The sequence below is a fragment of the Mustelus asterias genome, chromosome 1 (genome assembly GCF_964213995.1).
Source record: "Mustelus asterias chromosome 1, sMusAst1.hap1.1, whole genome shotgun sequence".
Lineage (NCBI taxonomy): Eukaryota > Metazoa > Chordata > Chondrichthyes > Carcharhiniformes > Triakidae > Mustelus > Mustelus asterias.
Genome location: NC_135801.1, coordinates 166139482 through 166152595, shown reverse-complemented (window position 1 = coordinate 166152595; position 13114 = coordinate 166139482). Strand labels below are relative to the sequence as shown.

The 13114-nt window shown below is 45.1% G+C and overlaps 1 protein-coding gene across 2 annotated transcripts in view; it reads right to left on the bottom strand.

Annotated features, from left to right (window-relative positions):
• dym (dymeclin) overlaps positions 1-12346 on the bottom strand; it is a 417844-nt gene extending 405498 nt beyond the window's left edge. For both annotated transcript variants that reach the window (XM_078222397.1, XM_078222407.1), the window contains exon 1: positions 12207-12346. The gene's annotated coding sequence lies outside the window, so the exon portion shown is untranslated. The remainder of the gene's footprint in view (positions 1-12206) is intronic.
• Between the last annotated feature and the right edge of the window lie 768 nt (positions 12347-13114).

The window sequence follows — 13114 nt, the reverse complement described above, 5'->3', positions numbered from 1 at the left end:
AGGAGAAATTTACTCAATAATTTTTAGAATGTAAAACTCACTATCTCAGGATGTAATTGAACAAAATAGCTTACATACTTTCAAAACCAGAGTACATGAGAGGGAAAAGAATACAGAAAGATATGCTGGAAGGTTGAGATGAGGTGGTTGCAATGGGAGGAGACTCATACAGAATACAAACACCAGGACAGGCTAGTTGAGCCTAACAGCCTGTTTTCGTGCTGATGGATTTCAAGAAGGGACTCAATAGGATTTTGTCAACTGAATAGGTTCAGGGTTATTATAAATGTACTAAATGTACCAATGTAATGAGGATAGATGGAACAAAGAGCTTTCTCTGCCTGAAGCTATGCAAACAAAGCTTCTTTACTCCAGCAGAAGGTTTGTACTGAGTTTTCCTTATCCACAGAATCAGATTCCCTACAGTGCAGAAGGAAGCCATGCCGCTCACATATCTGTGATAGTTCTTTGAAAGAAGTATCCAATTAAAGCCACTCCCCATTCTTTTCTCCACAGCCCTGCAATTCTTTTCCCCCTGAAGTATTTATCCAATTCCCTTTTGAAAGTTATTAATTTTTAATTATTAATTTGCTTCCATCACCCTTTCAGGCAGTGTATTCCAGATCATAATTTACTATACAAAATGTTTTTCCTTCAAATCACCTGATTCTTTCGCCAACGAATTTTAAAATTCCAGGACTTTAATGTTTTGTTGCATCTCAATGATGAGAATAAATATATTCAATGTGCAGGCTGAACAGCGCCCTACACAAACTTGTACTTTGATCTGACAATAAAATACATTGCTCTGTTTGATTTGTAATTGCCACTTTGCAATGCATGAACAATAGCCAATAGTGCCTACTATTTTGTCAAATTCTGACTCCACACTTCTAACATGTCATTTACTTCTACAACCAATCATAATTACACTTTACCAAGATCAAAGCCAGCCTGCAGAGTATTGCAACATGATGCTAACAGGCAGAGACTCTCAGAATACATGATGATTTGTAAATGTTAATACTTGAGAACTGAATATAATGTTTCTGAACATGCAAGTCAGTCATTACATCAATGTTGTAGAATCCCCACAGTGCAGGAGGAGGCCATTTTGCTCATAAAGTCTGCACCAATCCTCCAAAAGAGCATTTTACCCAGGCCCTATTCCCGTAACCTCACACATTAACCCCACTAACCTATGTATCTTGACACACACAAAGGGACAATTTAGCATGGCCAATCCACCTAACCTGCACATCTTTGGACTGCGGGAGAAAACCCAAGCAGACACGGGGAGAGCGTGCAAACTCCACACAGACAGTCACCCAAGGCCGGAACTGAACCTGGGTCCCTGGCACTGTGAGGCAGCAGTGCTAACCACTAACATCAAACGACAATGGTGGTGTCATGCTCTTGTGGAATCAAAGTCTCGCAATGAAATTTTCAAGGTGATTCTTTTCAAGAGAAGGAAGATGAATCACGTGGAGTACAATTCCATGGTAACCTGATTACTGCGTTCTGCCACAACTGTTTTCAGCTGCCTGTAGCTGCTAAGAAGAATGAAAGAGTAGCATCAGGCCACATAGGCACATAAACAGTAAATAGTATTAAGAAGAGTGGTGAGACCAATTTGGGATCAAGAAAGGAGACCAATATGAGGGAGCAGAGGCCACAAGCGTGGCACTAAATGAACATTTTACAAATGTCTTCACAAGAGGATGCTACCAAAATCATAGTGAAAGAGAAAGCAGTTAAGATAGAAGATGGGCTAAAAATTGATGAAGCAGGGGTAAAAGAAAGGCTGGCCGAATCAGTCACTGGGACTGGATGGGATATATCTGGGAATGCTGAGGGAAATAAGGATGGAACTTGCAGAGATGCTGGCCACAATCTCCCAATCACATTTAGATATAGGAGGAGGTTTCAGATTAGTGAAGAGTACGTTAGTTACGTCACTGTTCGAAATAAGTGCAAGGATAAACGCAGCAACAGCGCAGCCAGTTTAACCTTGGTGCTGGGAAAACCTTTAAAAATAATATCATAGAAATGCTGGAAAAACTTAGCAGGTCTGGCAGCATCTGGGGAGAGAGAAACAGAGTTAATGGTTCAAGTCTGTATGACTTCTTCAAAGCTAAAGAGAAGAAATGTGATGAATTTTATACTGTTTAAGAGGTGGTGGAGCACAATAGGCCATGGATAGGTGGGAACTCAGGAGAGATTTGACAAAGATGTCATGGACACGAGTGTTAATGTGCTGATGGGGGGAAACGATGGCCTAGTGGTATTATCAATAGACCATTAATCTGGAAACTCAGCTAACATTCTGGGGATCCATGTTCGAATCCCACCACAGCAGATGGTGGAATTTTAAAAAGAATATCTGGAATTAAGAATTTACAGATGACCATGAAACCATTGTCAACTGTCGGAAAAACCCACTAGTGTCCTTTAGAGAAGGAAATCTGCATTCTTTACTTGGCCTGGCCTACATGTGGCTCCAGAGCCACAGCAATGTGGTTGGCTCTCAACAACGGATGGGCAATAAATGCTGGCAAGCCAGCGACGCCCATTGCCCATGAATAAAAAAAAGATAGTGTCATAAAGATAAAATAGCAGAATGTGTTAATAGCATTGTCTCAACAAAACGAAACAATGATTTATGCCTTGGTGATCAAAACCATAGGACATAGAAGTAGGCCATTCAGCCCATTGAGTCTGCTCCACCATTCAATGAGATCATGACTGATCTGATGTGATATCTTCAACACCACTTTCCTGCCTGATCCTCATAACCCTTTATGCCCTTACTGATTAAAAGCCTGTCTATCTCAGCCTAGAACATTCTTAGCAACCCAGCCTCTATAGCCCTCTGCCACAATCACTGTAAATGAAGGCAATGAGCTGACAACATGCAAGATTCATTGGTCTGTTTTTTTCTCTGGGGCCTCTTTACAGCCAGTTGAGTTTTCTGTTTCTCCTCGCCTCTCCCAATGCCCTTCCAAACAGACAGCCTCCAGAGGTCATAGCCATCGCTGACCATCTCCTCATTGTCTGTGTTGATGCTGGCCATCTTTGTTATCTCGCTTGCAGGTATCCTGGTGAGTAATCTCACAAGACCAGGTTAAAGTCCAACAGGTTTATTTGGCAGCACAAGCTTTCGGAGCATTGCCCCTTCATCGGGTGAGTGACAATGCTCCGAAAGTTCATGCTACCAAATAAACCTGTTGGACTTTAACCTGGTGTTGAGAGACTACTTACTGTGCTTATCCCAGTCCAACGCTGGCAACTCCACATCAAGGTATCCTGATAGCGGAGGTATGGACATCCAGCAGGTCATGACCGAGCGGCCAGTTCACCATACAAAAGATTTTGGGGTATACGGTTATCATCTACCAATAAACATAACCGAGGCATCGCAAATGTCCTTGACTTAGTAATGAGTGCGTGATGATGGAATCAGCATGCTCCAGTACCTCGGTGTTAGTGACCTTATCTCAAGAGATGCGAAACATATGTCTGACACAGAAAATCTGTTTAACATACATTGCCCAGGTCTCATCTACTCAAATTCCAGGCAATGACCATCTCCAACAAGAGTCTAACCATCTCCCTGGGACATTCAATGGCATTACCATTGCTGAATCCCTCATTATCAACATCCTGGGCCTTACCATTAATAAGAAATTGAACGGAACAAGCTGTAGAAATACATGGCTACAACAGCAAGTCAGGGCTAGGAATTCTGCAGTGAGTAACTCATTGCATGACTGCTCAAAGCCTGGCAACCAACTTCAAGTCACGAGTGATGATGGAATACTCTCCTCTTGCCTAGATGAGTGCAGTTCCAACAACACTCGAGAAGTTCTACTCCATCTGGACAAAGCAGCCCATTTGACTGCTTCCCAATTCACCATTTGATTCTTAGCTGGGTAGCAGTTTGACTGAGGTTGACATGAGTGTGACCTCTCTGCTTTGAATAGAAAAGCTTTTGAATGGCATCAGTGCACACCAGGGAGCGATCTGTGGCACAGCCAGCACTGTGGAGTAGTTGCATGTGTTGACAATGCTGCTGAGGGATCACATCTTGTGAGAATCAGGTCCAGTGATCCCAATGTACTGATCTTGGATATCTCCAGAACATCTTATGGCATGGTTTGTTCAGAAAAGGCATTAATTACACAAAGCTCACGGTATTAACAAACCTCAAGTAGTTTTTAATGTTCATTTATCTTTCCTGTGCCATGAGGGGTCCAAAGCAACTGGGCTCTGTCTCATAGTCAGTGCCCACTCTCGCACTGAAATTCCCCAGTGGTTAAGGCTATTCTGTTTTAGGGATTCTGCTCATAGCACTGTCAAGCTCCTTTGGTCAAAAACTTGTCCTTCATCTCTGTCATGGAGCAGTGTTGGAAGTAGATACTCAAGATGTTAACTGGCCCTGTTTTCTCTGCCTAACTCTCAACTCAAACATGTTCTGAACCATTTGTTGCAGCTTTTGTCATTGAGAGCAGGATGTTCCTACATCCTTCTCTCATTTCCTCTGAACTCTTCCCCTGCCAGATGAACATGTCACGATTTTCATCCAGTGATCCAGTCCCAGTTTCTCACCAAGAAATAAGACTCACTATATCAATGCTCAGCCCAGCAAGTTCCATGCCAATCATAGCTGTCTTCCAGATATAGAAAATCATAGAAAATCATAGAAACCCTACAGTGCAGAAGGAGGCCATTCGGCCCATCGAGTCTGCACCGACCACAATCCCACCCAGGCCCTACCCCCACATATTTACCCGCTAATCCCTCTAACTACGCATCTCAGGGACAATTTGTAACCTGGCCAATCAACCTAACCCGCACATCTTTGGACTGTGGGAGGAAACCGGAGCACCCGGAGGAAACCCACGCAGACACGAGGAGAATGTGCAAACTCCACACAGACAGTGACCCGAGCCAGGAATCGAACCCAGGACCCTGGAGCTGTGAAGCAGCAGTGCTAACCACTGTGCTACCATGCCGCCCTTCTATCCTCCCAATTCCATTCGTCCAATCCCAACCCCTCAATCCCAATCCCATTCACCCAATCCAAAAACCTGCAATCCCAATCACCCAATCCCATCCTCCCAATCCCAACCCCTCAGCCCCAACCTCTCAATCCCAACATCCCAATTCCATTCACCCAATCCCAACCTCTGAATCCCATTCACCCAATTCCAATCACCCAATTCTACCCTCCAAATCCCATCTACCTAATCCCAACTGTCCAATCCCAATCTTCAAATCCCATTTACCCAATTCCAACCCCTCAATCCCAATTGTCCAATCCCAACATCCCAATCCTATTCTCCCAATCCAATTATCCCAATCCCAACTGTCCAATCCCATTCTCCCAATCCCAACTGTCCAATCCCATTCTCCCAATCCCAACTGTCCAATCCCATTCTCCCAATCTCATTCTCCAATCCCAACATCCCAATCCCATTCATCCAATCCCAACCTCTGAATCTCAATCACCCAGTTCTACTCTCTGAATCCCATCTACCTAATCCCAACTGTCCAATCCCAATCTTCAAATCCCATTTACCCAATTCCAACCCCTCAATCCCATTCTCCCAATCCCAACTGACCAGTTGCAAGTAGTTTCAGTACTGGGAACAAGGTCCTGATATTCTAGCTTGCCAATCAAAGAAAATTTTCATTTGATTGTCTGGTGCAACATTTATTGAGCAGAGACTCAAAGCTCCAACTACCCATTGAAGTAAGTATACTGTACCGGGTCAGCAGCTTTCTAGTTTAGGGCTGCCCCACTTGACATGGGCAGTAGTTAATCAATGGGACACAAAGGTTGCTCCCAATATAGGAGACAGTCCGTAGCACCTGTGTTCTCTACACCAACAGAGTTGGGCTTATCATTCTCAACTGCTGTTTCCTGTGTTACGTTAACGTTCTGTAACAAAACTACAATAGCTTCTCTAGAGCACAAGCCTGGGCAAAATTTCTGGAGGCCCAGGGCAACCTAAATATCAGAGACCAGCCCCCCACCACCACCACCACCACCACCATTTTCCCAGTTGGGTTCAAAGAAATGCAAAGCACTATGTTTGCTTGGTTGCAATGGACAGAAAGATAACATATTGAGACATCAGTCCACTCCAGATCTTTTGTCAGGATTTTCTCCATTAGCCTTCTTCCCTCCCAAATGTCCATGAGGCAGTGTGATCTATTGTCCAAACCTAGGAGATTCGATCATGTCCACCCACCAAATACTGGTGGGCCTGCACACTGCAGGTCTGAGAGCCAAACCTCCTCAGGTTCCTCAAAAGCTTTAGTCTGAGGCTTGGAGATACCCAGTTTCCGTGTGTCACCATGAGAAGGCACCAGAGGACTTTCCGATGGAGAGGCTCTATACTCACAAAGAGAGGTTAAACTGGCCAGTCATTGCAGCTGATCAGAGATGTGGGCTAGAAATGAGAAGCATAGATTTATTGAATTCGTACAATGCGGAAGAAGCAATTTTGTTTCTTAGTTAGGCCCTCTCCCCTGCCTATCCCTATAACTCTACACATTCATCATGGTTAATCTCCCTAACCTACACACCTTTGGACATTAAGGGGCATTTTAGCTTGGCCAATTCACCTAACCTGTACATCTTTGGACTGCAGGAGGAAACCCACGCAGATGTGGGGAGAATGTGCAAACTCCCCACACGCACCCAAGGCTGGAATTGAACCTGGGTCCCTGGAGCTGTGAGGCATCAGTGCTAACCACTGTGCCGCCCCAAGCAAACTATCATACAAAAAGCACTATGCACACCAATTTTCTTCAGCCACACAAGACATATCACATCAACTTGAGGGGCACAAAAGATAAGCTGGAACAAAATTAACTCACTTGGGCATTTAATTAAGGAAGGCCAGCTTGAATTTGTTAAAGGGAAATCGTGTTTAACTAACTTGACTGAGTATTTTGGTGGGGTAACAAAGAGGGTTGATGACAGTAATGCAGTTGATGCAGTGTGCACTTACTTCCAAAAGACATTTGAAAAGTGCCACATAATGTGCTTTGAAGAGATTAAAGTAAATCCTGACAATTTGTTTCATCCTCCTAGAAAAGTATAACAAGACAGCATGGCGAGCGTTGGCAAAAACTATATTCCGATCTAATCACCGGAAACATTATTTCAGTGTACATGTGGTGAATCTATAAACAGGCTCCCAAGAGACAGTGAAAACAGGAAGTAGTGGTTCATTCTAATGCAAATTTGATTGAGATTTGTTTTAGAAAATATATTGGGATAAATCAATAAATTGGAGGCAAAATGTGCTAAAAGCTTGAGGGGAACAGGTGACTTTGAATCTATGGATCCCAAAGTTTATCACCGCTAGGATATTTTCCAAACCCCCGTCAGAGTCTGTCATAGACCAATTAATCAGCATGATTCGTCATCAACTCCATCATTGTTGCAACATGAAAAAAACATGATGGGATAAAAGAGGTGACTGCCCTTGCTATGAAGGCAGCATCCAATCAAGTATGGCATCAAGAGGTCCTAGCAAAACTGAAGTCAATGGGAATCGGGGGGGCGGGGGGGGAATTGTCCACTGGTTGGTGATATGTAGCACAAAGGAAGATAGTTGTGGTTATTGGAGGGCAATCATCTCAGTTCTGGGACATTGTTGCAGGATCTCCTCAGGGTAGTGTCCTAGGCCCAACCATCTTAGTTGCTTTATCAATAATCTTCCTTCTGTCATAAGGTCAGATGTAGGGATGTTCACAGATGATTACACAACTTTCAGTACCATTTACACTTCCTTCAGATACTGAAGTGGTCATGTCCATATGCAGCGAGACCTGGACAACACTCAGACTTGGGATAAGTGCCAAGTAACATTCATGCCACTCAAGTGCCAAGTTATGACTAGCTCCTGCAAGAAAAAATCTAACCATTTCCCTTTGACATTCCCATCGTTCTGAATCCGCCACTACCAACATCTGGGAGTTAACCCCAGTGGTTACCATTAACTGAACTGAACTGGACCTGCCACATAAAGACACAAGCTACAAGACCAAGTCAGAGCTTGAGATTTTGCAGCAAGTAACTCACCTCATTCTTCAATGCCGGCCCACTATCTACAAGGCACTGGCCAGGAGTGTGATGGAATACTCTCCATTTACCAGGGTGAGTGCAGCTCCAACAGCACTCAAGAACCTCTACAACATGCTAGACAAAACAGCCCACTTGATTGGCACCCCAGCCACCATCTTATACATTCACTCCCTCCACCACCGATGCACAGTGGCAGCAGAGTGTATCATCTACAAGATGCACTGCACCAACTCAGCAAGCCCCTTCCAAACCTGCAACCTCCACCATCTAGAAGGACAAAGCAGCAAATGCATGGAGCACCATCGCCTGCAAGTTGCACACCATCCTGACTTGGTACTATATCACAGTTGCTAAGTCAAAATCCTGGAACTCCCTATCAAAACTGTGGGCAGACCTGTGCCACATGGACTACAGTGGTTCAAGGCAGCTGCTCACCACCACCTCTGAAGAGCAATTAGGGATGTGCATCAAATGCTGGCCTAGCCAATGACACAGTAAGAAGTCTCACAACACCAGGTTAAAGTCCAACAGGTTTATTTGGTAGCAAAAGCCACTAGCTTTCGGAGCGCTGCCCCTTCGTCAGGTGAGTGGGAGTTCTGTTCACAAACAGGGCATATAAAGACACAAACTCAATTTACAAAATAATGGTTGGAATGCAAGTCTTGAGATAATCAAGTCTTAAAGGTACAGACAATGTGAGTGGAGAGAGAGTTCAGCACAGGTTAAAGAGATGTGTATTGTCTCCAGCCAGGACAGTTAGTGAGATTTTGCAAGTCCAGGCAAATCATGGGGGTTACAGATAGTGTGACATATAGGATGTCCCGAGGCATGGTACATTGGGGAGACCATGCAGACGCTACGACAACGGATGAATGAACACCGCTCGACAATCACCAGGCAAGAGTATTCTCTTCCCGTTGGGGAACACTTCAGCGGTTACAGGCATTCGGCCTCTGATCTTCGGGTAAACGTTCTCCAAGGCAGCCTTCACAGTCCAACGCTGGCATCTCCACATCACGACAACGCAGAGTCGCTGAGCAGAGACTGATAGCTAAGTTCCGCACACGAGGACGGCCTCAACCGGGATCTTGGGTTCATGTCACACTATCTGTAACCCCCACGACTTGCCTGGACTTGCAAAATCTCACTAACTGTCCTGTCTGGAGACAATACACATCTCTTTAACCTGTGCTTAACGCTCTCTCCACTCACATTGTCTGTGCCTTTAAGACTTGATTATCTCTAAAGACTTGCATTCCAATCATTATTTTGTAAATTGAGTTTGTGTCTCTGTGCCCTGTTTGTGAACAGAACTCCCACGCACCTGACGAAGGGGCAGCGCTCCGAAAGCTAGTGGCTTTTGCTACCAAATAAACCTGTTGGACTTTAACCTGGTGTTGTGAGACTTCTTACTGTGTTTACCCCAGTCCAACGCCGGCATCTCCACATCATGACTAGCCAATGACACCCATATCCTGAAAAATAAAAAAAAACAGACGAACCCAGCAGCCATTACTCTTCTGTAAGCCCTCTCTTTGAACATCACTGGGTAATTTAATCATAGAAAACATGAGTCAAATGCAATTCCAATCCTGTCTTTGCAGGTGTACAGATATGTACACATGCTGCAGGGATTACTAAACAGTGATCAGGAACAAAATTTCCAGCTGGTTCTTTTCCCTAACTAAACTGAAACACCAAGTCCAACTAACTCAGGCAGCCCTACCGCACTGTGAACCGCAGATTAAGCAGAAACCAAAAAGTGAAACTGGAATCTTCCTGACTGGTCCAGCAGATTTACTCATCTGATAACTTACTTGGCTGATCAGGAGAAATATGAAGGAAGGAAGGTAGGTTGGTTCTCTTTTCCCCCCCGTCCCCCTCAAACATTCTCAAGAGGTGAAACAAGCAAAATCCTGACTGTACGTAACCTCAACCCTCAGAGTCATAGAAGTTTACAGCATGGAAGCAGGCCCTTCGGTCCAACTTGTCCATGCCGCCCCTTTTTTTAAACCACTAAGCTAGTCCCAATTGCCCGCATTTGGCCCATATCCCTCTATACCCATCTTACCCATGTAACTGTCTAAACGCTTTTTAAAAGACAAAATTGTATCCACCTCTACTACCACCTCTGGCAGCTTGTTCCAGACACTCACCACCCTCTGTGTGAAAACAATTGCCCCTCTGGAACCTTTTGCATCTCTCCCCTCTCACCTTAAACCTATGCCCTCTAGTTTTACTTCTTTTTCCCCTGCCTTTGGGAAAAGATATTGACTATCGAGCTGATCTATGCCCCTCATTATTTTATAGGCCTCTATAAGATCACCACCCAAGCCTCCTACGCTCCAGAGAAAAAAGTCCCAGTCTATCCAGCCTCTCCTTATAACTCAAACCATCAAGTCCCGGGAGCATCCTAGTAAATCCTTTCTGCACTCTTTCTCGTTTAATAATATCCTTTCTATAATAGGGTGACCAGAACTGTACACGGTATTCCAAGTGTGGCCTTACCAATGTCTTCTACAACTTCAACAAGATGTCCCAACTCCTGGATTCAGTGTTCTGACCAATGAAACCAAGCATGCCGAATGCCTTCTTCACCACTCTGTCCACCTGTGACTCCACTTTCAAGGAGCTATGAACCTGAACCCCTAGATCTCTTTGTTCTTTAACTCTCCCCAACGCCCTACCATTAACTGAGCAAGTCCTGCCCTGGTTCGATCAAAATGCATCCTCTCCCATTTATCCAAATTAAACTCCATCTGCCATTTATCAGCTCACTGGCCCAATTGATCAAGATCCTGTTGCAATCCTAGATAACTTTCTTCACTGTCCACTATGCCACCAATCTTGGTGTCATTTGCAAACTTATTAACCACGCCTTCTAAATTCTCATCCAAATCATTAATATAAATGACAAATAACAGTGGACCCAGCACCAATCCCTGAGGCACACCACTGGTCACAGGTCTCCAGTTTGAAAAACAACCCTCTCCAACCACCTTCTGTCATCAAGCCAATTTGATATCCATTTGGCTACCTCACCTTAGATCCAACCTCATGCAACTGCCTACCATGTGGTACCTTGTCAAAGGCCTTGCTGAAGTCCATGTGGACAACATCAACTGCACTGCCCTCGTCTACCTTCTTGGTTACCCCTTCAAAAAAACTCAAATTTGAGAGACATGATTTTCCACTCACAACGCCATGCTGACTGTTCCTAATCAGTCCTTGTGTTTCTAAATGCCTGTAGATCCGGTCTCTCAAAATACCTTCTAACAACTTAACCACCACAGATGAGAGGATCACCGGCCTGTAGTTCCCAGACTTTTCCCTGCAGCCCGTCTTAAACAAAGGCACAACATTTGCCACACTCCAATCTTTAGGCAGCTCACCTGTGACTATCGATGATCATCTGTGACTATCGATGATACTCAAACCTCTTTCTGACCAGAAATTCATACACAGTTTTTCCAAGAGATGTGAAATCAGCCAGGAAATAACAATCTGGCCTGAAAAGTAATTCTATTTATCTACAACTTCAAGGAACAGATGGACAACCCAATCAAATAAGTGTTGGAGGTTTTTCATTAGTATATCATCACCTCTCATCCACCTGAATGCCTATGGGCAAATTAAATGCGTTGGGTAAAGGCCTAAGCTGTTCAAACTTTCCCAGCGCATGTATAATTTCCTGGTTGAGGAGTCATGTTGACTACCTGCTCATATATTTCCAGTGGTCCTGGAGTTATGATTTACTCGCCAGATTTCCAAAATTAACCCATTATTTGAAAGAGATGCTCTTGCAGCTTCTTTGTGACGCATTTCCAGGTTGAAGGTGCTACAGAAATGCATGTTGTTGTTGTAGTAACTTGCCCGCCACTGCATCACAACAGCTAGACTCTCCACACCTATCAGCATTGTGAAGAACGAGATGGCACGAATCCTCCCCTGATCTCTGCTGAGTTGGGGGAGGCAGGCCCTTGTTGACACAGCTTGACAACCTGAGCCAGTGAGGCTGGGCTCCGACCACCCCGGGAATCGGGATAAAAGCCGCACCCGCACACACACACACCCCGCTCCTTCCCCCGGTACTTTTACTCACTGGCTGTGCCGGCTTTCACATTGGGTTCCGCGGTCTGTGTGCCTGCGCGAGCCCGTCCCGATCCCCCGTCTCAGCCGCTCGCGCTCCAACCGCCGCTCACGCTCTACCAGCCCAGCCCCGCCCCTCTCCCCGTCCACGTCGCAACACCAGCGTCACCGGCTCAGGGTCACAGGTCACGCGCATTCTTCCCAATGGGGGAGGGGGGTTAACCGAGCCTTCTGGGAGTTGTAGTTCTTTATTGTTTTCAGTGACTTCTCTTTTGAATTAATCATAGAATCACTACAGTGCAGAAGGAGGCCATTCGGCCCATCGAGTCTGCGCTGACCACCAACGCCGGCATCTCCACATCATGACTACCATCGACACCGCAAACTGCCGGCTCCAAGTGGAGAGGATCGCCAAGAAGATCGCGCATATCGACACCAACGCCACAATCCCACCCAGGCCCTATTCCCATAACCCCACATATTTACCTTGCTAATCCCCCTGACACTAAGGGGCAATTGAGCACGGCCAATCAACCTAACCCACACATCTTTGGACTGTGGGAGGACACCCAGTAAGAGTTTTAACAACACCAGGTCAAAGTCCAACAGGTTTATGTAGCAAATGCCATTAGCTTTCGGAGCACTGCTCCTTCATCAGATGGAGTGGATATCTGCTCACAAATAAGGCAGTCATGATGTGGAGATGCCGGCGTTGGACTGGGGTAAACACAGTAAGAAGTCTCACAACACCAGGTTAAAGTCCAACAGGTTTATTTGGTAGCAAAAGCCACGAGCTTTCGGAACAGGCTGTCCCTTCGTCAGGTGGGTGGGAGTTCTGATTACAAACAAGGCACAAAGACATAAACTCAATTTACATGAATAATGATTGGAATGTGAGCCTTTACAGCTAATCAAGCCTTA